General features: G+C 39.3%; 1 protein-coding gene across 2 annotated transcripts in view; it reads right to left on the reverse strand.

Annotated features, from left to right (window-relative positions):
* TMEM45A (transmembrane protein 45A) overlaps positions 1-14,249 on the reverse strand; it is a 70,045-nt gene extending 55,796 nt beyond the window's left edge. The window contains exon 1 of one of the 2 annotated variants that reach the window (XM_031024057.2): positions 13,890-14,249. The gene's annotated coding sequence lies outside the window, so the exon portion shown is untranslated. The remainder of the gene's footprint in view (positions 1-13,889) is intronic. The other variant, XM_006729574.3, reaches the window with a different exon arrangement.
* Positions 14,250-27,447: the final 13,198 nt, after the last annotated feature.

Raw genomic sequence — 27,447 nt, forward strand, 5'->3', positions numbered from 1 at the left:
GGAAAATGCAGAGTCCCTTGTTTATAAATTGCTGAAAATTTCAAAATAGTGACAACAGAACATTAAGACAAGCATGGGCCCTTCTAAAACTGTAACCCTGTACAACTACAAGGTTGCACACCCACAAAGTGGGTCCTGCAGACAGAGAACTTGTCCTCTGAGTAATGGAAAGAGACCTGAGAGAAACTGTGGCTGAATTACATGCTCTCAGGCATCATTCCTCCTGGGCAGAGTGTCCTAGAAAGCTCCAAGATCCCACAAAGTGTTATTCTATTCTGGTATTGCTTGGAGAGGAAAAGAGCAATTTCTCCTGTAAGATGTAATCCTGAACTGGACTTGTGCAAATATGTCTGTTTCCTTGGGAGATTCACAAGCTTTCTACCCCGTAACTGGTACATTTTTTTTTTTTTTAAAGATTGACTGGGCCCAATTAACCTAACCAACTGGATTGATCTGGAAAGATAAATCTTGCAGGAGTGGACCCAGTAAGAAATCTGCATGCTTGCTGGCAGAAAATTTCCTACAATTTTGGTTAGAGAAGAAATTACTCTATCAAGTTGAAAGAGTCCTCTTTGGTCATCGGCTTAATAATGGTTGAATTTTATAAGAACTAATTACAAAAAATATGACTCAACTCTATGGTTAAGGGAGTAAATTAGTCTTCAGGCAAACTTCCAACAAAATTTTTGAGAAGACTGGTTCAGTCATTTCTTTTTTTCTCTTTCTGCTTCTTAACTAGTCTTAAGTTCACCTTTATTCTTGCTTTTTAGTCAATCTAGACTCATAACTGCCCTTGATGAATTCCTTCTTAAATCATACCCACAGGAAAAAGACAAAAAGACAAACTGGTTTGGGGATGGTGGAGGACAGGATATTTCTAAACATCATTTGTTGGGGTGCCTGGGTGGCTCAGTTGGTTAAGCGACTGCCTTCAGCTCAGGTCATGATCCTGGAGTCCCGGGATCGAGTCCCGCATCGGGCTCCCTGCTCGGCGAGGAGCCTGCTTCTCCCTCTGACCCTCTCATGCTCTTTCTGTCTCATTCTCTCTCTCAAATAAAGGAATAAAATCTAAAAAATAAAAAAATAAAAAAAAATAAACATCATTTGTTAACTGAAACATGGAAAAGTAAAGTGATAATGTGCCAAACAATGAAGGAAAGAAGATACCATTTGAGCCCACAGCTTTTCCTGAAAATTTACTTTTTCAGGCCTTACCAAGTTCCTCATTAACAACAGTCCATTTCCAAATCTGGCAATATGCTTTTGATTCAGCACAAGCAGTGATAGATAATATACCAAAAGGAAAATTCAGAAGCTTAAGTGGGCTCAGTAAGAGTCAAAGCTGTTTTCCATAAAATGTAGGACTGTGCTCTCTGAAGGTAGGAGTGATAGCCCCAATCTTTTTTTAAAATTATTTTTATTTGAGTGTAGTTAACACACAGTGTTACCTTAGCTTCAGGTGTACAACACAGTTATTTGACAAGTTTATACGTTACGCGATGCTCACCACAAGTGTAGCCACCATCTGTCACCAGACAATACTATTACAGTATCATTCACTATATTCCTAATTCTGTGCCTTTTATTCCCATGATTTATTCATTCCATAACTGGAACCCTGTATCACCCACTCCCTTTCACCCATTTTGCCCACTCCCCCACCCCCACCCCTTAGGCAACCATCAGTTTGTTCTCTGTATTTACAGGTCTGACTATGCTTTTTGTTTGTTTATTGTCTTGTAAAAAACTCAACTCCCATCCGAGAAACAGTCATAATGTCACCACCTGTCAGGGTGCAGAACCAGTTTCATCCACTCACCCCACCCTCTCTTACTCATTACCACCATGAAACATAAACAATTAAAAATAATGCCAAGAGCAAAACCAACAACACTTATCACAATTAACAAGACAACAATTAGATATAACCAAGTTTTTTACACATTTCTCTCCAGAAACCATAATCTTTGTCCTGAATTGCATCTTCCTGGTAGACTAATGGCCCCTGATATGCAAAGGAGTACAGAAGGCAGTCCTGAGCTCATCAGATAGAAGCAGAAGGCTCTTACCCATGCTCTCTTAATATTTCCTGCATCTCTCTCTCTCTCAGTGGAAAACATGAGAGGAACAGAACCCCCTTCAAACAATGCTGATTTAGAGGAAATTAAAGTGATAAATGGACTCCATCTGTCATCTAGTGTGGCTGTTCTTACTGCTGTTATTATTATTAAATACTGCAAATGAATCATTTCTGCTCTCAGAACCATTACAGTGACGGGGGAATACTGACCAGCATCCATCCCTACATCCCAATCCATAGTATGGTCATCGCTGAAATAAAAGTAAAGTTTTTTTAAGACTTCTGACTGAAAGCTTCCTTTCTAGATGAAAAAGTGACTTTAGTACTTCTCCTTTAAAAGACAAACTGACTTCCAATTTTCCCAAAGACTGAGCATTTAGTCCTTACCTTCAAAGAAAGTAAAATCTCTATCAAATGATAGTAATAATATCTTGTTGTCATCTTAAGTAGGAGTTTTCCCAATAATTGATCTGGGCTACAACATGTTTGAAAAAACAGAGTTTTCCAGCACCTGAGAAATGTATAAGTTGTATGAGGAACAGCAATATATCTGCACAAAGTGGGAAGGAATGACAAGATGCTAAGCAACAGCCAAACTGAAGAAAACTCATTTAGTCTATAAACTTGTCAAGTCACTAAGTTGTACACCTGAAACTAATGTAACATTCCGTGTCAACTATAGTCAAATTTTTTAAAAAAGGAAAACTTGTTTGTTCTAGCTGCAGAGTATCTATGCAGAGATATCAGAAGATAGGGTGTCAGACTGGACTTCTAGGAAGCAGTGGAGCAGAGAAACAGAGAAAATGTCCAATTCTCAGAGGGAGAAGAGACAGCCCAGGCTCAAAGCCTGGGACTAAGGTATGAACCTCCAGAGCTTTAACCCCAAGCCTGACTCCAGGGCATCCTTCTCTGACCCAGCCTCATACCTCTAGTAATGAAATCAAGCCCTGACTCTTCAACTTCAGTCACAGTCCCAACTGGACTTGGCTGAATTCCCTCCCCATGTGCTTCTCTTGGGTTTCAAAGGCGTCTGGTTCTAGACTCTGGCTTAGTCAAGCCCCTTAGACCTGTCAGCAGATCTTGGCAGCCCTGCTTTGGCCCTTGCTGCTCTCCATAAGGCCTTTGATTCTGAGTCATCCATTAGCCTCAACAAATTAGCCTCACCTCACCCCCCACCCAGTGCCCCCTACTCCTAACTCCAACCCTAGGATGCATGATGCATTTAGCCAGTATTACTCTTAGCTGAGTTTACCTCACCATAATCCAATGGGGAGGTTGGAGTTATCAGACACAGAAAAAGAATTTTAAAAAACCGTAACAGTCATTGAAGAAAAACTTCTATCTCAGAAGCCAAGGTAAAATCAACACAGACCACGGTTTGGTAAACTCTGGCTTATTATGTACAAAATGTTACCATAGCGAACACCTCAACTGTTTGACTTTTTAATAGTACAAATATGTGCATGTAAGTACACCTCCAGGACAGTCAGGGAGAGTGTATTTATTTCCATTTTAAACATAACTGCTTCGGGGCGCCTGGGTGGCTCAGTTGGTTAAGCGACTGCCTTCGGCTCAGGTCATGATCCTGGAGTCCCGGGATCGAGTCCCGCATCGGACTCCCTGCTGTCAGCAGGGAGTCTGCTTCTCCCTCTGACCCTCCCCCCTCTCATGTACTCGCTCTCTCTCATTCTCTCTCTCTCAAATAAATAAAATCTTTAAAAATAAATAAATAAATAAATAAACATAACTGCTTCACTATTTTAGGGTGCCAATATTGTGAATTTTACCTTGCTGGGCACTGGGCATTTTTTTATTCCTATAAGAATTACTTTTTTCAATCCTTCAATTCCACTTCTAGGTTTATACCCAAAAGAACTGAAAGCAGAAATTCCAACAGATAATTGTACACCAATGTTCATAGCAGCACTATTCACAATAATTAAAAGATGGTGTATTAGTTAAGATTCTCCAAAGAAATAGAATGAATATGGTATCTATCTATATTTACACATCTATATGTCTGTATCTACTATCTATATATAGCTAAATCTATAGCTATATATTATATATAGAGAGAGACTTATTTTAGGAATTGGCTAACATGATTATGGAGGCTGGCAAGTCCAAAACCTTCAGGATAAGCCAGCAGGTTAGAGATTCAGGAAAGAGATGATGCTGCAATTTAAGTCCAAAGGCAGTCAGTCTGCTGGCAAAATTCTCTCTTGTCAAAGGGAGGTCCGTCTTTTTCTATAAAGGCCTTCAACTGATTAGACAAGGCCCATCCACATAATGGAGACCTATTTGCCTTACTCAAGTCTACTGATTTAAATGTTAATCTCATCTAAAAAATACCTTCTCAGAAACATCAAGAATAAGCTTTTCCTTATTTGGTTAGTGTGGCCTAGCCAAGTTGGCGCAAAAAATTAGCCATCACAGATGGGAACAACCCAAATGTCTTCAACAAATGAATGGATAAACTAAATGTGATATACACATACAATGGAGTTTTATTCAACCTTAAAAATACATGCTGTAACACAGATGAACCTTGGAGACATTATGCTGTGAAATAAGCCAGTCATCAAAGGACAAATATTGTATAATTCCACTTATATGAGGTACATAGAGTAATCAAATTCCTAGAGACAGTACAATGGTGGTTGCCAGTCAGGGAGGGTAACAGTTATTGTTTAATGACCATGGAGCTTCATTTTGGTGAAAAAGTTCTGGAGATAGTTAGTTGTGATTGCTGCACAACAATGTGAATGTATTTAATGCCACTGAACTACACACTTACACATGGTTAGAATGGCAAATTTTATGTTAAGCTTTTTACCACAATAAACAATGAATTGCTTATATGTATAGGCTTTACTATGAGCCAGATACTATGCTAAATTCTTTATATGGATTTTTCTCATTTTATGACTATTGCTATCCCCTACTTTATAATAATAAATACAATATAATAAAGCCTCCTAGAGAAAGTGACTTATTCAAGGTATACTAGTAAGAAGCAGATCTGGGATTGAAACCCTCACAGTCTGACTTCAAAGTCTATGTGCTCAGTCAGAGTGCTATACTGAAAAGACTGACTACATTAACATAATGAAGTAAAAAGCAGATTAAAATATTTTTCAAATACTATTTTAGAGTTGATACAAGACTTAAAGAATATAAAAGACTTGAAGAATGAAGTACCAAAAAGATGTAAAATCCAGACTAGGTATAAATAATAATGGGGCACCTAAAATAACCCTGCATCGACCTTCATCATAAGAAGTTCTTATCCCAAAACCATAGCATCTCCAGGAATAAGACAAGAAACTTTAATGCCCAAGAAATAGAAGTAGAATATTTACCTGACACCGGCCCCAGTTTTCCACAAGCCTTGGAACATTTCAGTTTCTCTATTTTTTTTAAATAAATATGTTGTGGTTCCAAACCACAATATTTTCAATATGAAAAACAGAGCTTTTCCACCATTTTCATGAATAAGATAAGGTTGTCCACTCTTGCTACTTTTATTCAACATAGTACCAGAAGTCCTAGCCACAGCAATCAGACAAGAGAAAGAAATAAAAGGCATCCAAATTGGTAAGGAAGAAGTAAAACTTTCACTATTTACAGATGACATGATACTATATAGAGAAAACCCTGAAGACTCCACCAAAAAAATACTAGAATTTATAAAGGAATTCAGTAAAGTTGCATGATACAAAATTAATATACAGAAACCTGTTGCATTTCTATATACTAATAATGAAGCAGCAGAAAGAGAAATTAAGAAAACAATTCCATTTATAATTGCATTAAAAAGAATAAAATAAATAGAATAGAATAAAATAAAATAAAAAGGAATAAACTTAACCAAAGAGGTGAAAGATCTATACTCCAAAATATCAAACACTACTGAAAGAAATTGAAGAAGACACAAACAAATAGAAAAATATTCCATGCTCATGGATTGGAAGAACCAAACTGTTACAATGTCCATTCTACCCAAAACAATCTACGTATTTAATGCAATCTCTATCAAAATACCAACGGCAGGTATTAGTCGGTTAAGCGTCTGCCTTCGGCTCAGGTCATGATCCCAGGGTCCTGCGATAGAGCCCCACATTGGGCTCCTTGCTCAGCAGAGAGCTTGCTTCTCCCTCTGCCTGCCATCCCCCCTGCTTGTGCTCTCTCTCTCTCTCTGTCAAATAAATAAATAAATAAATAAAATCTTTAAAAAAAAAACACCAATAATATTTTTCACAGAGCTAGAACAAATAACCCTAAAATTTGTATGGGACTTGGAATAGCCAAAGAAATCTTGAAAAAGAAGAACAAAGGTGGAGTTATCACAATCCCAGATTTCAAATTATATGACAAAGCTGTAGTAATCAAAACAGTATGGTACTGGCACAAAAACAGATACACAGATCAATAGAACAGAATAGAGAGCCCAAAAATAAATCCACACTTTTATGGTCAATTAATCTATGACAAATGAGGCAAGGATATACAATAGGGAAAGACGGTCTTCAATAAATGATGCTGGGAAAACTCGACAGTTACATGCAAAGAATGAAACTGGACAACTTTCATACACCATACTCAAAATTAAAAACAGATTAAAGACCTAAATGTGGGACCTGAAACCATAAAACTCTCAGAAGAAAACATAGGCAGTAATTTCTTTGACATTGGCCATAGAAACATTTTTCTGGATCTGCTCCTAAGGCAAGGGAAACAAAAGCAAAATTAAACTATTGGGACTACATCAAAATAAAAAGATTTTGCACAGCGAAGGAAACTATGAACAAAACAAAAAGGTAACCTACTGAATGGGAGAATATATTTGCAAATGATATATCCAATAAGGGGTTAATATCCAAAATATATGAAGAGTTTATACAACTCAACCCCCTCAAAAAAAAAACAAAGAAATAATCCAATTTAAAAATAGGCAGAGGACCTGAAGAGACATTTTTTTTCTAAAGAAGACAGATGCTCAACATCACTAATCATCAGGGAAATGACAACTGAAACCACAATAAGATATCACTTCCACCTGTCAGAAAGGCTAGAATCAAAAAGACAAGAAACAACAACTGATGGCAGGGATTTGGAGAAAAAGGAACCCTCTGCAGTATCGGTGGGAATGCAAACTGGTGCAGCCACTGTGGAAAACAGTATGGAGGTTCCACAAAAAATTAAAAATAAAATTATCACATGATCCAGTAATTTCACTACTGGGTATTTACACAAAACAAATGAAAATACTAACACAAATATATATATATATATATATATCCCTATGTTATTGCAGCATTATTTACAATAGCCACATTATGGAAGCAACCCAAGTGTTCTTTGACAGATGAATAAATAAAGATGTTCTATATATACACAATGGAAGATTACTCAACCATAAAAAAGAAAGAATGAAATCTTGCCATTTGCACCAACATGGATGGACCCAAAGGGTATAATGCTAAGTGAAATAAGTCAAACTAAGAAAGACAAATACCATATAATTTCACTCATATGTGGAATTTTTTTTAAAGATTTTATTCATTTATTTGACAGAGACACAGCGAGAGAGGGAACACAAGCAGGGGGAGTGGGAGAGGGAGAAGCAGATTTCCCACAGAGCAGGGAGCCCCATGCAGGGCTCGATCCCAGGACCCTGGGATCATGACCTAAGCCGAAGGTAGATGCTTAATGACTGAGACACCCAGGCACTCCTCGTACGTGGAATTTAAAAAACAAAACAAATGAACAAAATAAAAAGTCAAACAAAAGAATAGACTCTTTTTTTCCCCCTGAGGTTAGTGAACTTTTATTTATTTTTAATTTAATTTTATTTTATTATGTTATGTTAGTCACCATATAGTACATCATTAGTTTTGATGTAGTGTTCCATGATTCATTGTTTGCGTATAACACCCAGTTCTCCATGCAATATGTGCCCTCCTTAATACCCATCACTGGGTTAACCCATCCCCCCACCCCCTCCCCTCTAAAACCCTCAGTTTGTTTTCATAGTTTCTCATGGTTCGTCTCCCCCTCCGATTTCCTCCCCTTCATTTTTCCCTTCCTTCTCCTAATGTCTTCCATGCTATTCCTTATGTTCTTCAAATAAGTGGAACATATGATAATTGACTTTCTCTGCTTGACTTATTTCACTTAGCATAATCTCTTCCAGTCCCATCCAGGTTGATGTAAAAGTTGGGTATTCATCCTTTCTGATGGCTGAGTAATATTTCATTGTATATATGGACCACATCTTCTTTATCCATTCATCTGTTGAAGGGCATCTCGGCTCTTTCCACAGTTTGGCTATTGTGGACATTGCTGCTGTGAACATTGGGGTGCATATGGCTCTTCTTTTCTCTACATCTGTGTCTTTGGGGTAATTACCCAGTAGTGCAATTGCTGGGACACAGAATAGCTCTATTTTTAATTTTTTGAGGAACCTCCACACTGTTTTCCAAAGTGGCTGTACCAACTTGCATTCCCACCAACAGTGAAAAGGGTTCCCCTTTCTCCATAACCTCTCCAACATTTGTTGTTTCTTGCCTTGTCAATTTTTGCCATTCTAACTGGTCTAAGGTGGTATCTCAATGTGATTTTGACTTGAATTTCTCTGATGGCTAATGATGATGAACATTTTTTCATGTGTCTATTAGCCATTTGAATGTCTTCTTTTAAGAAGTGTCTGTTCATGTCTTCTGCCCATTTTTTGACTTGATTATTTGTTTTTTGGGTGTTGAGTTTGAGAAGTTCTTTATAGATCTTGGATATCAGCCCTTTGTCTGTAGTGTCATTTGCAAATATCTTCTCCCATTCTGCGGGTTGCCTCTTTGTTTTGTTGGCTGTGTCCTTTGCCGTGCAGAAACTTTTTATCTTGATGAAGTCCCAAAAGTTCATTTTCACTTTTGTTTCACTTGCCTTTGGAGATGTATCTTGAAAGAAGTTGCTGTGGCCGATGTCGAAGAGTTTATTGCCTATGTACTCCTCTAGGATTTTGATGGATTCCTGTCTGACACTGAGGTCTTTCATCCATTTTGAGTTTATCTTTGTGTATGGTGTTAGAGAATGGTCAAGTTTTATTCTTCTGTATATAGCTGTCCAATTTTCCCAGCACCATTTATTGAAGAGACTGTCTTTTTTCCATTGTGTATATTTTCCTGCTTTGTTGAATATCATCCTCAATGGGGAAAAGATGAGAGCCTTTCCCTTAAGATCAGGAACACTACAAGGATGCCCACTCTCACCACTATTGTTCAACATAGTGCTAGAAATCCTAGCAACAGCAATCAGACAACAAAAAGAAATAAAAGGTATTCAAATTGGCAAAGAAGAAGTCAAACTCTCTCTCTTTGCAGATGACATGATAATTTATGTGGAAAATCCAAAAGACTCCACCCCCAAATTACTAGAACTCATACAGTAATGTGGCAGAATACAAAATAATGCACAGAAATCAGTTGCTTTCTTATACACTAACAATGCAACTGTAAAAAGAGAAATTAGAGAATCGATTCCATTTACAATAGCACCAAAAACCATAAGATACCTCAGAATAAACCTAACCAAAGAGGTAAAGGATCTATACTCTAGGAACTACAGAACACTCATGAAAGAATTGAAGAAGACACAAAAAGATGAAAAAACATTCCATGCTCATGGATCGGAATAATAAACATTGTGCTGCACAGAGCAATCTCTACCTTCAATGCCATCCTGATAAAAATTCCAATGACATTTTTCAAAGTGCTGGAACAAACAAACCTAAAATTTGTATGGAATCAGAAAAGAACCCGGATGGCAAGGAAATGTTGAAAAAGAAAAACAAAGCCGGGGGCATCACATTGCTTGATTTCAAGCTATATTACAAAGCAGTGATCACCAAGACAGAATGGTACTGACACAAAAACAGACATATAGACCAATGGAACAGAATAAAGAGCCCAGATATGGACCCTCAACTCTATGGTTAAGTAATCTTCAACAAAGAATAGACTTTTTTTTTTTTAAAGATTTTATTTATTATTTGACAGAATGAGAGAGAGAGAGCACATGAGAGGGGGGAGGGTCAGAGGGAGAAGCAGACTCCCCACCGAGCAGGGAGCCCGATGCGGGACTCGATCCCGGGACTCCGGGATCATGACCTGAGCCGAAGGCAGTCACTCAACCGACTGAGCCACCCAGGCGCCCAAGAATAGACTCTTAAATACAGAAAACAAATTGGTGGTTGCCTGAAGGGATGTGAATGGGGGAGGGGTGAAATAGATAAAGAGAACTGAGAGTACACTGACTGTGATTAGCACTGAGTAATGTATAGAATTGTTGAATTATTTTACAACTGAAACTAATATAATACTGTGTGTGAATTATATTTCAATTAAAAAAATTGTGGTCCCATTTATATTTTCACATTATATTTAGATCTATACCTGTGAGTAGATCCTTACAGAAGGACTGAAAGGATATAGACCAAACCATTAACAAAGGCTCCCTCTGGGCAGAGTAGTAGAATGAGAAGAAAGCAGGTAAATAAAGGGGAAACCATTGCTCCTAACTCTTAAACACTTTCAGTTGTTCAAAAAGGATAATAATTCAGCTAATATTTACTGAATGTCTACTATATATCCAGGTATTATGGTGGGTTTTGTTCAAACAAGATGAAATGACAGAGTGTTTGCCTGCACTGAGCCCCATCTAATAAACACATAAAATGTCTTCTGCCTCCACGCACAGCACATGCCATAGACATGACTCATGTCAATATTTTGGACCCTCCAGGAAAATTTTACCATCTCGATTCTTCAAATGGGCCCTCCCCCTCCAATGATCCTGCTCCCATGGACTTCTTGACTATCATCATGACAAGCAGGAGTAGAGTGTAGCCTAGTGGTTAAGGCTTGGGCTCTAGAGTTAGACTGGGTGTGCATCTGCCATTTGTTCACTGTGTGACCTTGGGCCAGTCTCTTAATATGCCTGTGTCTCTGTCTTCTCCGGCAATAGGTACCAAACCTAGGTTGGTAAGAGGATTACATGAGCTAAAATATGCTAAACACTCAGAATAATGTTTGCCATGTATTAAGTGGTCAGGAAATGTTAGCCATAGTGTCTCAAAGAGCCATCTGCAAGCAACAGACTGTCCCAGAGATGAGGAGAGAAGAAAAAAAGATCATCCAAGGAAACTTAGAGATAATTTTACAGATGACAGCACAAAGAAGGGCATAATGGCTCCCTGTCTTGCCCACGGTCACACAGGTGGTCAGCAGCAGTGCCAGGGCCAGAATTCAGGTTCTTTCTGCCCCAGCACAATGCCCTCAAGGAAGAGAAAGCAGGAGAGCTCCAACCTGACTCTCCACTTATATATACATTACAGGTCTTATCTACTTCCATAATTGTGAACTACAAAGTTACAAGTATTAACGTGTGAAGAGATGATTCTCTCAGCATGGGGAGAAAGAGCTACTCTGCAGACACTGTGTGTATGGGAGGAGGGGAGAGTTGGAACAATCACATCCATGTCAAAGGCTTTAGGGGAAGGCCTATTTCTAAAAAGTATGAGGGATAATAGCTCAGAATGCCAGACCACTTCAGCAGAGCTCCCAGACAGACATCACGGAGTCTAAAAGGTATGGCCCAGGCTCACCGCTCAGTCCTACCCACACAGCCTGCAGGCCCTGAAGGGAGGTCACAGAAGTAGTGGAGTGGATGGAGAGCCAGGGAGCGTATGCTGGGCAAGAGGTGGAGCCTGGACCCCAGAAAGAGATTGTTCCAGAAACACCTCCACCATATAACTGCTGCCATTTCAGCCCACCATCTCCCACCCATCTATGTCCCAAGCCTCCCCTTCCCCACCAGGCTTTCCATACCATCCTCTCTCCTACCTCTCCTACCTGTTCAACCCTTCCACCTATGCACCTCCCACAGATTATCCTGCATCACAACCCATTGTCCCCAAGGATAGATCCACATTTTCCAGCCTCAGTGCTTTGCCCATGTTTTCCCTTTCTCCTAGAATCCCTGCCACCCGCTGTTCCATGATCCCTTTCCTCTCAACCTGACCTATTCGGCAAAGTCCTTTCCCAGAAAACCAACCCTTCTGTGAATCCGTCCTACAACAAGTCCTCCTTCCATTCTCTGCACTCCCAGAACCTTTTAGCTCTTTCTCTGGCACCTGATAAATTCTACTCTCCTCTCAAGACTCTCTCTCCTTTACAGACTTATATAGTGCATCATTAACAAGAGGTCAGCATTCAGTAAATGCTAGTTGCTAATTCAGAGGTCCGAATGGTGGCTGGGAAACTGACATGCAGTGGAGGAAGCTGAGAAGGGAGGAAATAAAGAGTGAGGACAACAGCAAAGACGTACTATGTGCCAGAACTATTGTTTAACCTATGTTAACTCACTTAGTCCTCAAGACAACCCATGAGGTAGGTACTATTAATATCTCCACATTACAGGGCGCCTGGGTGGCTCAGATGGTTAAGCGTCTGCCTTCGGCTCAGGTCACGGTCCCAGGGTCCTGGGATCGAGCCCCGCATCCGGCTCCCTGCTCAGCGGGAAGCCCGCTTCTCCCTCTCCCACTCCCCCTGCTTGTGTTCCCTCTCTCGCTGTGTCTCTCTCTGTCAAATAAATAAATAAAATCTTTAAAAAAAAAAAAATATCTCCACATTACAGAGGACGAAACCCAGGCACAGATGGTCTGACTAACTGATCCAAGGTTCAAACAGTGGGGTTGTGAGTTGAACCATCCCACGGGCTCTTTCTATTATTTCTCTGCAGCACTGTTCTTCTAACCCTGCATCCCTGAAAACCACTTCAGCTGTTCCATCCACTGTTTGCACTACCGTTCTGATTCAAAAACACTCTGCAACTTGCAATTATGGCACCAAACCCCCACCTATTCCTTTCTGAGCCAGAAATTACACATCAATTCTGGCCAGATCTGCCATGACAGTAAATAATATATGACAAAGTCTCAAATCCAAAACATTGCTTAAACAAAATTATAGATATTTTGAATGGAATGGGCCTTAGGCCATTCACCTAGCTCAGTATTTGCCATCATTTCCCTTTCTAAGTCCTGAAATATGTGACACAATTATCTGCAAGTATACACATCTACTATCACTCTAAATATTATTTTGATAGAATTATGGGATTAACATACAATTATAAGGTCATCGATGCATACAATTGTCTGTCACATATTTAATGAGCTTTTTAACAATCATAAAGGAATTTGATCTCCCACTATGGACAGGAGAACATAGAGAAGATATATTTGGGTTACAAACATGTGAATACATGTTAAGTGAAACAGCAGTTACCTATAGAATTCAGAATGTAAGTTAATATTAAACATCCTATTAACAGAAGCAGAAGTTCTATTAATTTAGAATAAGTCTGATAACTTTCTCAATATTCTATCCAAACATTCAGGGAAGGGGGGATGGATAAAGATTTCAGCTTTACAAATGTATACTCTGTTCCCACAGAAAGAAACTAGGAAAATAAATTCATCAGTAGATTCAACTCTTAGGTTTGGAGAGGCTTACAACGGGATACCAGTTAAATTTCTGTTCCCAGGAAATTTTAAAATAACACACACGTAACCAAAAAATTAAATTGTTAGCAAAGCAGAAGGAAAGGAAGCCGGGGGTCTGTGCAGTTTGTGGCAGCAAGCGATATTTTCATCTCTCTGATGAAGAGCAGATAATGAGAACAGCAAAAAGACGCAGGAGAGAGATCACAGCGGGAGAAATAAGATATCCAGCACGTCTCCAAAACTTACCCAACTTGGTCTGTTTACTCAACACTATTTTTCTCACTTTGCCAGTTTTAAATCAGACAGCGGCTGGGCTTTTGTTGTTGCTGTTTCTGTTCTTTTGATCCCAGAGCCCCATGAAAATTAAACTGTGTGCTGGATGGGATCTGGCCCCGTCTCAATTAGCGGGGAGGGGGGGAAGTTTTAAGCTTGGATCCTCGGTTGCTTCTTTGGGAATATGAATAATAAGTGGCTAGCAGGAGAGAACGTGGGAGACGTGCCCAGCTGACGTCGGGCCCGCGAAGGGGCCACACAGTTCCTCGGCGCAGCTGTCCAGATGTGCTTCATCTGGTTCCCCCGCGGGGCACGAACCTCGGCGGGCCGACTACCCGGAGCTCCAGCTCATTGGTGGCCGCGACTCCTCGCTTGCCTCCTATTGGCCAGCCAGCCCGCCACTCTCGAGGGTTTCGGCCCGCCCCCGCCCGCCGGGCTAGCTCGCTCCATCCTCGAGAGGAACCTGGAAGTGCAGCGCGGGCGCTGATGTGGCACTCAGCAGCGGCAGCGGCAGCGGGCCCGGGAGGGGCCCGGGATCGAGAGGGGGTCCTGCGTACCCAGGATTTACCCCTGCCCTGGCCCCCGTTATGCCCATGCTTTTAGGCCGTTGGGCTGGTTTGTTTAAACACGATGATTGCAGTCTGTTCTTGGGATGAAATTAAGGCACGCCAGAGTTGGCTTAAAGCCCCCGCATTTCCGAGTGGAAGAGACTGGGGCCCCGGGATGCCCACGCCCCCAAAAGGCGTTCAGGCCACGCCTGAGGACTTCACTCTTGCCGCTTTCTCTGGGGAGCAAATAATAAAAATCAAGATTCTGTTTCTTGGGGACAGTATTCTTTTGCTGGGGGAAAAAATTAATGAATCCTTTATTGAAGTCATTATTAACCGGGGAGGTGGCTGTTTCTGCGGAGAAGCCCAGTGTTGGTTACAGGAGTGCTTTGGAAGACTTGGTGGGCTTAGAATTTTTTGATGGGTGTTGGTAGTTGTAGAAAAATGGGAAATATTGCTTTATTCTGTGAGAATTTAGACAGAACTGCACCAAACGAGACTTTGATCCTGGGGAAATCATTGAGGGGTTGACTGGTTGGTTGATTAGCTGGGGTGGGGAGGAGTGGTCTGCAAATCGATTGCAATTATAATGTAACGATATGGTAGAAATGTGACTTCACTAAAATATTAAGATGCCATGAGCAACACTCATTTGGGCCACACACCATGAAATATTCCAGGTCTTGTACTAAATAAACCGTTTTACCCACATTATTATATAATTCTTACAACCATCTTATGAAGTCGATATTATAATTATCTCCATTTTCAGATGAGGCTACCAAGATGGAGAGAAGCCTACTCTGGCATGCTACCAAGGTCTCCAAATTACATTTGTGGTACCTCATCATGGGTACTTACCATCATGATCTTACCTGCCATTTGCCAGGAGGGGATGGGTCAGAATTTATTGAGTGCATGCCTTTACCTTCTGATGTCCAAAGCTTTCACTACACAGATGATGTCCTCATGGTTGTTGTATTTGTTACCTATTGCTACATAACAGATTACCACAAATTTAGTAGCCTGAAATACCACACATTTATTATTGCACAGTTTCTAAGGGTCAGGAGCTCAGGCATGGTTTTAATTGGATCTTCTGCTTAGAGTCCCACAGGTTGCAATCAAGATGTCTGACAGGCTGCATTCTCATCTGAAGGTTCAACTGGAAAAGAATCTGCTTCTGAGCTCCCTTAGGCTGTTAGCAGCATTCATTTCTTTGCAGTTATAGGGCTGAGTTCCCAGTTTCTTTCTGGATGTCAGCTAGCAGCTGCAGTTCCTAAAAGCCAGGAGGTGAAGATCATGGGGGACCACCTTAGAGTCTGTCTGATACAGTGGCTATCAGACACCTTAGTCAAGGTAGCCCTGATTACAATGTAATCACACCTCCACAGATCATCCAAAAATTTAGGATCCTGTTCACCAAGTAAAAAAAATATGTGAGTAGATTATCAATATTCAATCCTTCTGGGAGTCATGGAAGCTCACAAAGGAGAGGTGGCCAATGTAATTAATCATGAGTTTGGCTTTCTGGAGCATTTGTAATCTGATGATGGTGCACCTTTTATCTAAAAAGCTACTCAACAGTGGGCTGATGGTCAAGGTATATATGATCAACCTTCCACACTCATTACCACTGACGAGCATCTGATATTATTAACCACTGGAACAGTTTCCTCAAAAATCTACTAAAAAAAAAAAGATTCCTGGGGAATTCTACTTGTAAGAAAATGGAGTAGACATAATTTTACCTATCTCCCCTGCTAGTACAACTAAAAATCCTGACTTAATATCAGGAATACTCTGTTTTATTGTGCTTTGCTTTGCTGTGCTTCTCAGATATTGTATTTTTTTCCAATTGAAGTTGTGGCAACCCTGTGTGGAACAAGTCTAGTGGTGCCATTTTTTTTCAAACAGCATTTGCTCACTCTGTGTCTCCATGTCACATTTTGGTAATTCTCACAATATTTCAAACTTTTTTGTTATTATTATATTTGCTATGGTGATCTGTGATCAGTGATTATGACTTGCTGAAAGCTCAGATGATAGCATTTTTTAGCAACAAAGAACTTTTTAATTAAGGTATGTACATCATTTTTTAGACATAATGTTATTGCACACTTAATAGACTATAGTACAGTGTAAATATAACTTTTATGTGCACTGGGAAACCAAAAAATTCATTTGACTCACTTCATTGCAACATTCACTTTATTGCAGTGGTCTGGAACCGAACCAGAAATATCTCCAAGGTATGCTTGTATATATAAGCATAGGAAGACTGTGAAATGTTGCAAGAAGAAGGTAGACAAGCTAATAATCTAGGGACCCAAGGAATGACATGATGGTGAGTTCCTTGGGTTTTCTTTTTGTCTCATTGGCCCAGACTTGGAAAACTACAGACAAATTTCCCTCATAAACATAGTTACAAAAATCCTTAACAAAATATTAGCAAATAGAATGCAACAATATATAAAAATAACTAATTGTACACCATGACCAAGTGGGCTTTTTCCCAAGGATGGAAGGTTTGTTTAATATTCAATCAGGGTAATCCATAATATTAACAGCCTAAAGAAGAAAAATCACACAGACTATCAGTCAATACAGAACAAACATGTCACAAAATTCAGTACCATAAAAATGTTCAGAAAAAGAGAAATAGAGGGGAATGTCCACAATTTGTCCCACAAAAAACCTATAGCTAATATTACACTTAATGTAAAAGACTAGATGTTTTTCACATATATGTTGTGACTTTATTTCTATAACATCCTCTGCAATGACAAAATTATAGAAAGGGGCAACAGCTTCATGACTGCCAGGGGTTAACCTGCATGATTGGGAGGTTGGGGTGGGAAGGGAAATGAGCATGACTATTAAAAGGCAACCTGAGGGATCCTGCAGTGATGGGTATGTTCTGTAACCTGACTGTATCCATGGCATATTGTGCTATAATTTTGCAAAATGTTACCATTGAGGAAAACTGCAAATGGTATGTGAAATTTCTCTGTATTTCTTACAACTGTGTGTGCATCTACAATCATCATAAAATAAAAAGCTTAATTAAAAAATATTTTTGACTTTATCTCCCTCACCTCTTCCTGGTCAACCTAGTAAAGCAGTTTGGTCACTGAGCAAAAATGCAGCTCTCTCCAGAAAGGGATAATATCCTCTGGGCCAATTCCTGGGTCATGTTCTGGATGGAAGGGGTGGAAGGGGATACGGAAGTCTTTTGAAAATTCAGAAGTCTGCCCTGGCCATTCTTGGGCATGATGTTTCATTCTTTCCCCTAATGGCAATACTAGGCCATCTAGGTTGGTACACCTTCCAGGTGCAGGCTGGCCAAAAGAGGGCCTAGAGGATTCAAATTTCATTCTGGTTCAGCCGCCTGCCTTCTCTTGTTGGATCGATATGGTCCTAGATCATAAGGATAATGAACACTTGGTTGAGTACATTGCTCACTGAGCCTCCCATGCAGGCCCAACTGGAGGACATAAGGGATCTCTCTGTAAGTTTTATTAAGATGTGTTTGTCCTTCGTGCACCTGACCCTCAGACAAAAGATGTGGGAGTGAAGAGGGTATGATTAGGAAAGAGGTGAGGTTATAGCTGCTGGAAGGGACACACTGATTTTGTAGAGACAAAGGGACAGCAAACCTAAGGAAGGACACCATAAACCCTGGGACATAGGGAGGAGTGCATGGGAACATGGATCATACATTATCTTTCAGAACTGCCCCTGGGAGCTTTCTCCGCAAGGAAAATGCCATGATGCAACTCTCCCAAACTGTTGCAAGCATCTTAGATGACACAGTGGGTATGTCATTCCCTGTCAGACAGCTCTGACCACAGTTTAATAGCCGTTCCCCTTAACTTTACTATAAAGTCTATTGGAAACAAGGGGTGACTCCAGGCCCTATACATTCCCTGACAACACCTGTCAACACTTCTGAATATTTTCTTCACTCCCATTCTCAGTCCTCCCATAAGCTAGTGACATAGACAAACAGGGCAGATTGGATGACTACCCTCAGGTAGTCTTTCCAAAAACAGAGACTAGCTTCAACTATCCCTAAGGCTTACCACCTAGCCAGGAGGCCACATTGGAGGCACTGTCAGTCTATACCCCCTATCCCACACTGATGCATACTCACCTGAGTTGATACTTCCCAGCAATTATCAACAACTCTGGTCTTTCCAGGGACATCACGTGCATCCCCAAGAGTGTATTTCTTGAAGTGAAGGCCAGGCACTAACTTACCTCCCTCCCCAAAACACAGTGAGTTGCACCTTAGCAATTGTCACAAGAGACCTGTAAGTGTTTAAACAAACCAGCAGCAGATCATGTAACTCTCAGACCAAAGAGAAGATCTCTCAAAACTGAGACTATCCTGGGGCGCCTGGGTGGCTCAGTCGTTAGGCGTCTGCCTTCGGCTCAGGTCATGGTCCCAGGGTCCTGGGATCGAGCCCTGCATTGGGCTCCCTGCTCCGCGGGAAGCCTGCTTCTCCCTCTCCCACTTCCCCTGTTTGTGTTCCCTCTCTTGCACTGTGTCTCTCTCTGTCAAATAAATAAATAAAATCTTTAAAAATAAAAAAACTGAGACTATCCTTAGTTACTTGAAGACGCTTCCCAGAGGGGTAAAAGACATTACTTATGTGGAACTTGCTGGAATCTTCTACTACAATGGGAGTCATCCAATTAGAAAAAACAGTCCAAAATTTACCTAGCTGAAGTGATCTTGTTCATCAAAGGCATTCAGGTCAGGATGATAGACTATCTCTATGGGCCAAGGCAGTCCATACAATCATAAATATATCCTCGGAGTCTCACTTCTTGGTCAGGGCTCTGGTTTTAGCACAGGAGACATATCAAGGCTACTTATTCAGTTTCTTTTGCAGGTCTGCTCAGTTTTCTACCAAATCTTGGGCTTGATTTTCATCACCGTATATTGATCCCTGCAAGTGATGCCGGTCTTTTCGAGCACTGCCTTTGAGGCCTCCCTGCTTTTACAGCCTAGATCACATTTATAGTCGGTTTAACTGAACCTGTCATTCTCTTCTTTGAGGCTTTCGAGGCAACTAACAAGAGCCTGTCAACTCCATAATTCATATAATCTAATCTCATACTGTTCAAGTGCTGACCCTATGGTATAATCTGGTGTTTCCTCTTCCACTTATACTTCATCCCAATGCATGGAAAGTAAGAATCTGAGTAACTGTGAGCTAGACCAGGCCAGAGGTTATCCCTGCCCCTTCTCCACAGCAATGGGATGCTCACTGTCACCTCACCAGTAAGTGATCCAATTCTAGAGGCCCATCCTAATTATCAGGGTGCCAGTACTATTTCCAGTAACATGTCTTAGTTTGGGTCTCCCCCCACCCCCCCCAAAAAAAAATCAGAACCTGGGATAAGAATTTGGATGCAGGTAGGTTACTTGCTATGTGATCTCAGGAAGCAGGGGCAAGGGAGAAGAGAGAACAGGACAAAGAAGGAGGAAGAGCCATTAATAGGGTTTGTTTTCAAGGTCACTACTGTGGCTAATAGAGATTAGCGCAAGAACCACCTGAGAATCCTACAGAATGCTTCTCCTAATTGTCCTCCTGAAGGATAGGAGCCTGGAGCATTTATTCACCAGTTCCTGTTCTCCACTGGTTGAGGGTTAACCCTGAAGGTACTAATTCTTCTGCTTTTCCAGACAGTACTTGCTCTCTTCTGTCCTCAGATAAGTCTGAGACCAAAAGCGAAAAGATCCACATTCAGTGCTTGATGTGAGATGTTCACCTGAGGTAAGATTGTGCTCACAAGGAATTACCTGCTACAATTGCCTTAGAAATCTGAAGTGGCCTCAGGGGATGTGACTTGAGGCACCAGAGGCATCAGCTATGACTACCAAGTTAATAGAACAGGCAAATGGAATAGTAGAAAATACTAAATTTTTTAAAAGTCAATAAAGAAAAGAGGACATAGAACAGGTGGGATGGATAGAAAGCACATAGCAATATGGTAGATTTCCATTAAGTATGGAATATATCAGTAATTACATTGCATGTAAATAAACCAAACAAAATACGTATTGTCAGAGTAGACAACACACACACACACACCACACACACACAACTATGTGCTATTTACCCAAAAAAGTATCTAAAATAAATGTGGACACTAACCAAAAGAAAGCTAGTACAATTATATTAATAACCAAACAAGATAGACTTTACTGTCAAAAACATTAAAAATAATAGAGATATTTCATAATGATAAAAGATTCAATGCACCAGGAAGATATAACCATTCTATCATATACACCCAATAACACAGCTTCAAACTACACAAAGCAAAAATTGGCAGAACTATAGACTAGATGGACAAATCCACAATCATATGGGATATTTTTTTTTTTTTAAAGATTTTATTTATTTATTTGAGACAGAATGAGAGAGAGAGAGAGAGCACATGAGAGGGGGGAGGGGCAGAGGGAGAAGCAGGCTCCCCGTCGAGCAGGGAGCCCGATGCGGGACTCGATCCAGGGACTCCGGGATCATGACCTGAGCCGAAGGCAGTCGCTTAACCGACTGAGCCACCCAGGTGCCCAATCATATGGGATATTTTAATAACTTCTCTCTGTGACTTATAAAACAAATAGACAAAACAAAATTCTAAAAGTGCATAAATTTTAAACATACAATTAACAATTTGACATTTATAGAATACATCGAACCATATCAAACATCTGCATAATACATATTATTTTCAAACACACATGAATCATTTATGAACGTTGATTGCAACCTAGTCCGTGAAATAAGAATCAACAAATTACAAAGATATTGAAATCATACAAGTTATATTTTCTGACCACAATGAAATAAATCTAGAAATCAGTAGCTAAAAGTAAATATAATATATCCATGATTTGGAAAATTTGAAAAATATACTTCAGCTGAAAATGCAATCACAATGGGAACAAGAAAATGTTTCAGCTGAATGACAGCATATCAAAACTTTTGGAATGTAGGGAAGTTGAAAATTGAGAGTATTAAATACATATTGGAAAATATTAGAATGGCTGGAAAATCAATGATTGAAGCATCTACCTCAAGAATATAGCAAAAGAAGAACAAATTAAACCCAAAGAAAGTAGGAAAAGGGAAACAATAAAAGCAGAAATATAGAGATTAAACAATGAACAGGGAGTCTGCTTGAAAATTCTCTCCCTCTACCCCTCCCCGCCCTCTTTCTCTAAAATAAATAAATAAGTCTTTAAAAAGAAAAATGAAATAAATGCCAAAAGTTCAGAAATAGCGAAAGTAAAACCAATGAATCACTGAAGTAGTAATTAGTAAAAGCTTATTGTGCACACACCAAAAAGATAATTTGCAAAACAGGACGACGGTCAAACTAAAACATGGAATGAGGCTCAGGGGCATGCGTATTGTTAATACGGCAGCTTATATAGTGAGAAAGCAGTGACTGTTTATTCTTCATAGTGATTGGCTACCTTATAATTTTCCTATCTGATAGGGAATTGGTCAATGGTTGCCTCATACCAACCTTGGGAAACAGTTTAAGTTTTGCATGTTTTCAGAGGCGTAAGCAAGAAATGACTCCGGTAAAGTTGGTCTTACAGAAGAAGCTAAATTAATCTTTGTATGAATAAACTGGTTTTGTCTGCTCAGGGGATTTTCAAGGCTGGTCTCTGTTTGTTTTTGATTTTAACAATGTATACATAATGATATGAAAAGATGTTCACAATACATTGTTAAATAAGAAAAACAGTAGAATATCAGTTAAGTGTGTTTATAAATGTATAAAAATGTTATGTCAGGAGATTGGTACTAGGTATGACTTTTACTCTCTACTGTATGTAATGTTGTTTAGATTTATTTTTACAGTGACTATTCTTACATTATATATTTTCAACTTTTAATTTTTAAATAATTTCAAAATTACAGAAAGATATCAAGATCAGTACAAAGAACTCCTGTACATCCTTTATGCAGATTCTCCAATTATTAACATTTTACTACCAAATTTGAGCTCACTCACTGTCTCTATCTCATATATATATGAACATAAATATATATATTTTTTTCCTGAACCATTTGAGTAAGCTGACATAATGTTCCATTACCCATTGATACTTCAATGTATATTTCCTTAAAACAAAGTCACTCTCCTGTGTAATCTCAGTACAACCATCGAAATCAGAAAATTAACACAAATACAACATTACCATCTAATCCAAATATTCAAGTTTCAACAAGTCTTCCAATAATGGATCTTATAGGTCAGGATCCAATACAAGATTTTGTGTGCATTTGTCACATTTCTTTGTTCTCCTTCCATCTTAAACAGTCCTTCGGTGTTTCCTTGTCTTTTATTACCTAGGTTTTTTTTTTTTTTTTGAAGAGTACAGGTCAGTTACTTTGTAGGATCTCTTCCATTTGGAATTTGCCTGATGTCTCCTTATGATTTATGCATTTTCAGCAGCAATACCACAGAAGTATTATGCCTTTTCTCAGTTCATCAAATGAGGAGGCACACGATGTTGATTTGTCTTATTACTGGTGATGTTAATTTTATCCCTTGGTAAGATGATGTCTGCCAGGTTTTCTACTATAAAGTTAATTATACATACATATTTATATACTATATAAGTATATAGTATATATATAGTACTTATATACTTCTTATGTAAGTAATAAGTACTTTGGGGTTTCGAAAATACTTTGAAGCTATGTCTACATTTATTAGTCAGCGTTCTACTATAAAATAAGCTTTTCCTTCTTTTCCATTTATTTGCCTATTTATTTAATCTGTATCGGTATATAATGGGTAATATTGTAATTTTTTTTTTATTTTGAGTCTTAAATTGGCCCAGACTTGGCAAGTAAAAGTCCCTTCAGTGTGACTCATGTGTCCTTTTGACACGTACTCATCAGTGTTTGTGCATTTCTTCACTTTCTGATACATGATGTTCCCAGATCAACTGGTATTTTTGTCTTCTTTAACCCTGGAGTCAACTATTTCTCTAAGTATCTCTGGTTCCCTGTAGTGGAAAATGGTATTTAGAAACAAAGAAAGGAGCTAGGTGTGCTCACAGCTATCGTGTCATTCCTTCTAGGCCCTCTTAGTGGAGTATGTATGTGTGTGGACATTTGTGTAAAAATATCATCATTATATATGGTAATATTTTCTATTATCATATTTATGGTATTATTTAATCAATGTTAATTTCCTGATTTTAACGGTTATGCTATGATTATGTAGAGGAATGTTATCCTTTTTTATTTTTTAATTTTTTTAAGATTTTTTTATTTATTTGAGAGAGAGAGAACACACAGGGAGAGTGAGAGGGAGAAGCAGGCTCCCCACAGAACAGAGAGCCTGATGTGGAGCTCGATCCCAGGACCCGGGATCATGACCTGAGCCGAAGGCAGACGCTTAACCGACTGAGCCACCCAGGCGCTCCAATGTTATCCTTTTTTAAAAATACACATTGAATTATCCAGAGGTAATAGGGCATCATGTCTGTCATTGCTCTCAAATGGTTCCAAAAATAATAGCAACATGTGAATTATATATAGAGAGAAATTTATGTATATATATGTGTGTGTACATATATGCATTTATCCATATATATATGCACATGTGTATACACACAGAGAGACATACATACCTATTTGTTTCAGTTTCAGTCCAACACCACAGGGCTTATTCAACACCCTCTCCCACTTTCCATATTTGAACCTCATTCCTCTGACAGTGAGACAGCTGGTTCTCATGAACCTCAATATTACTCATTGCCTCAATCCTCCTGAATGTAACTAATCTTCCAGCTGCACCAGCAGAGTCCTTAGTCCTAAGACATGCCAAGCAGTACACATACACGCCCTACACACACCTATCATGGACGTGAGCCAAGTACCATAGGTCTAACCCTTAGCCCTGAGGAAGGGAGAAAGAAAGAGGAGAAAGGGGAGAGGAGGAGGAGAAGACTACCAAACAGCCTTTTGACTAAATTATTTACCTGTTATGGAAGGAGAAGAAAAAGGAGGGAAGGGAGGGAAGGAAGGAAGGAAGGAAGGGAGGGGAAAAGGGAGGAAGGGAGGAAGGAAGAAATAGAACCACTTGTTATATAATTTCATAAAAGATTTAAGGTTTCTTCCTAACATAAATATGAAAAAAAAATGCCTGGAAAAGACTGGAAAATGTTGCTAAAATATTAATCACACTTATGTCTAGGTAGTTGGGTTTTGAGTCATTTTATCTGCTTGTTTGTCTTCCAGTTTTTCAATAATCAACATGTAGTATATTATACTTTTAAAAGTATTTTTAAAGATATACTTTTAAGTATTTTTAAAGATTTTATCCATTTATTTGACACAGAGAGACACAGCGAGAGAGGGAACACAAGCTGGGGGAGTGGGAGAGGGAGAAGCAGGCCTCCCGCGGAGCAGGGAGCCCAATACGGCTGGATCCCAGGACCCTGGGATTATGACCCGAGCTGAAGGCAGACGCTCAATGACTGAGCCACCCAGGCGCCCCAAAATTGGTGTTTTAAATAAAATAATGGAATAGATCAATGGAACAAAACAGAAAGCCAGGAAATAGTTTCATATGTATATGCTTAACTGATGTTTGACAAAGATGCAAAGAAAATTCAATGGAGAAAGGATAGAGTTTTTTCTACAAATCATTGGAACAATTGGGTATTCATGTGCAAAAAAAAGAAAATTTTTTCCAAAACCTATCTCTGTCCATACTTCGCAGTATGTACAAAAATTAACTCAAAATTGATTGTAAATTAAATGTAAAACCTAAAACTATGTAACTTCTAGAATTCATAGGAGAAAATCTTTTGTGATTTACCTTGGGTTAGGTAAAGATCTCTTAAATATACTAAAAGCACAACCCATATAAAAAAATTGAGAATTTGGACTATGTTAAAATTAAGAACTTCTCTTTGAAAAGCACTATTAAAAGAATGAAAAGACAAGCCATCTATTGGGAGAAGATATTTGCAAATCACATACATGATAAGGACTTGTATCCAGAATATATAAGAAACACTTAAAACTCAAAACAATTTTTTAAACCACCCAGCTTTTTTAATGGGCAAGATATCTGAGCAGAATTTATATTAAAAAAAATTCTGATGGCAAATAAGCACCTGAAAAGATGTTCAATATCATTCATTAGTCATTTGAGAAATGGAAAACTAGCACCACAGTGACATATCATTACATACCTGTTAGTATAAGAGCATTCCAACTGGTCTTGAGGGTTAACCTGCTTGAAGCTTATGCACTCTTTGCTTGCTGACCAAAACCCCAGGGTTTGTAGCAGAACTAACCTACTTCCCTTGACATCTTGCAGACTGCTGGCCTTAGGAACAAAGGACCAGACTTTCTGGAAGGTAAGGCCTGACCGCACTCAAAGACTGCCACCACTGACCATGATATCCTCAATAAGAGATTCTGGGTTCGGGGTGGGGGAGTCCAGACTGCCTTGCCAGGGCATGGCTTGTTGGACTACAGGGATAGCCTTTATTGAGAGACACCTGGGAGTTTTGGTTACTGGCAGAGGGGAGGAATCTGAAAGGACAAATCATCAACTGCTCAGCACCAGCTTCTCCTGCATGTAGCCCTGTCCGCATTTCCCATGCTTCCCTCCTTGAGGAGTCTCCTGCTCCACCTACACAGAGGAGATGGTCTTTGGGACGTTAGTCCACCACCTTCCTAGGTTGCCAGCTCCCTGATTAAAGCAACCTTCCCTTTCCCACCAACATTCATCTCTCCAGTGTTGCCTTTCAAGTAGCGAGCAGCAGAACCTGACTTCAGAACATGAGTTCAGAAGGGGTCCTCTACCCGGTAACATTAGAATGGCTAAAATGAAGAAGATTGGCACCATCAGGTATTGGTAAGGATGTGGAGCAACTAGAATTCCCATGTACAGCTAGGGGGGATGTAAAATAGTCCAACCACTTTGGAAAACAGTTTGACAGGTTCTTAAGAAGTTAAACTACACTTACCCTGTGGCCCAGTAATTCCACCCCTAAAAAAATGAAAGCATATGTCCACAGAAAGACTGGTACACAAATATATAACAAACTTATTTGTAATAGTAAAAAATTAGATACAACCCAAATGTCCATCAACACGCTAAATGGATAGGGGCACCTGGGTGGCTCAGTCGGTTAAGCACCCAAGTCTTGGTATTGGCTCAGGTCATGATCTCAGGGCTGTGAGATGGAACCCTGCCTCGGGCTCATGCTCAGCACGGAGTCTGCTTGGTCTTCTCTCTCTCCCTCTCCCTGTGCCCCTCCATTCTCTCTCTCTCTAAAATAAAATAAATGAATCTTTAAAAAAAAGTAAATGGATAAACAGATTGTGGTACCTCCATATAATGAAATACTACTCAGCAATAATCAACTTGGATGAATCTCAGAATAATTGGGCAGAGTGAAAGAAGTCAGACAAAAAACTTCATTCTGTATAATTCCACTTACATAAATTTCTAGAAAATGCAAGTTAATCTTTAGTGACAGAAAGTAAATAGATATGGGGCGAGGTGGGAGTGTTATGGGGAAAAAAAAAGGGAGAACTTACAAAAGGGCACAAGTGTGTACATGTGTCAATATTTATCAAATTGGTAAATTTTATGTATATTTAACAATAAAAAAGAGAAAAGTATTAAATTGTACAGTTTAAATAAAAGCAGTTTACTGTATGCCAGTTATACTTTGATAAGGCTATCTTAAAATGGTATTTTTAAATAAAATAATTCTGTACAAAATATCATTATGCAAAATTATTTTATCCCACAATTATTATTTTTTAAGAATAGATTCTTATAAGGAAATTTAGTAGGGTCAAATAGTAATGATATTTTTAATGTTCTTGAGACACAAATTACTTTCAAGAAAGGTTAAACAATTGTTACTTTTAATATCACATCTTGGGCACCTGGGTGGCTCA

This window comes from Leptonychotes weddellii, chromosome 1 (genome assembly GCF_054177405.1).
Source record: "Leptonychotes weddellii isolate Sample4059 chromosome 1, ASM5417740v2, whole genome shotgun sequence".
Lineage (NCBI taxonomy): Eukaryota > Metazoa > Chordata > Mammalia > Carnivora > Phocidae > Leptonychotes > Leptonychotes weddellii.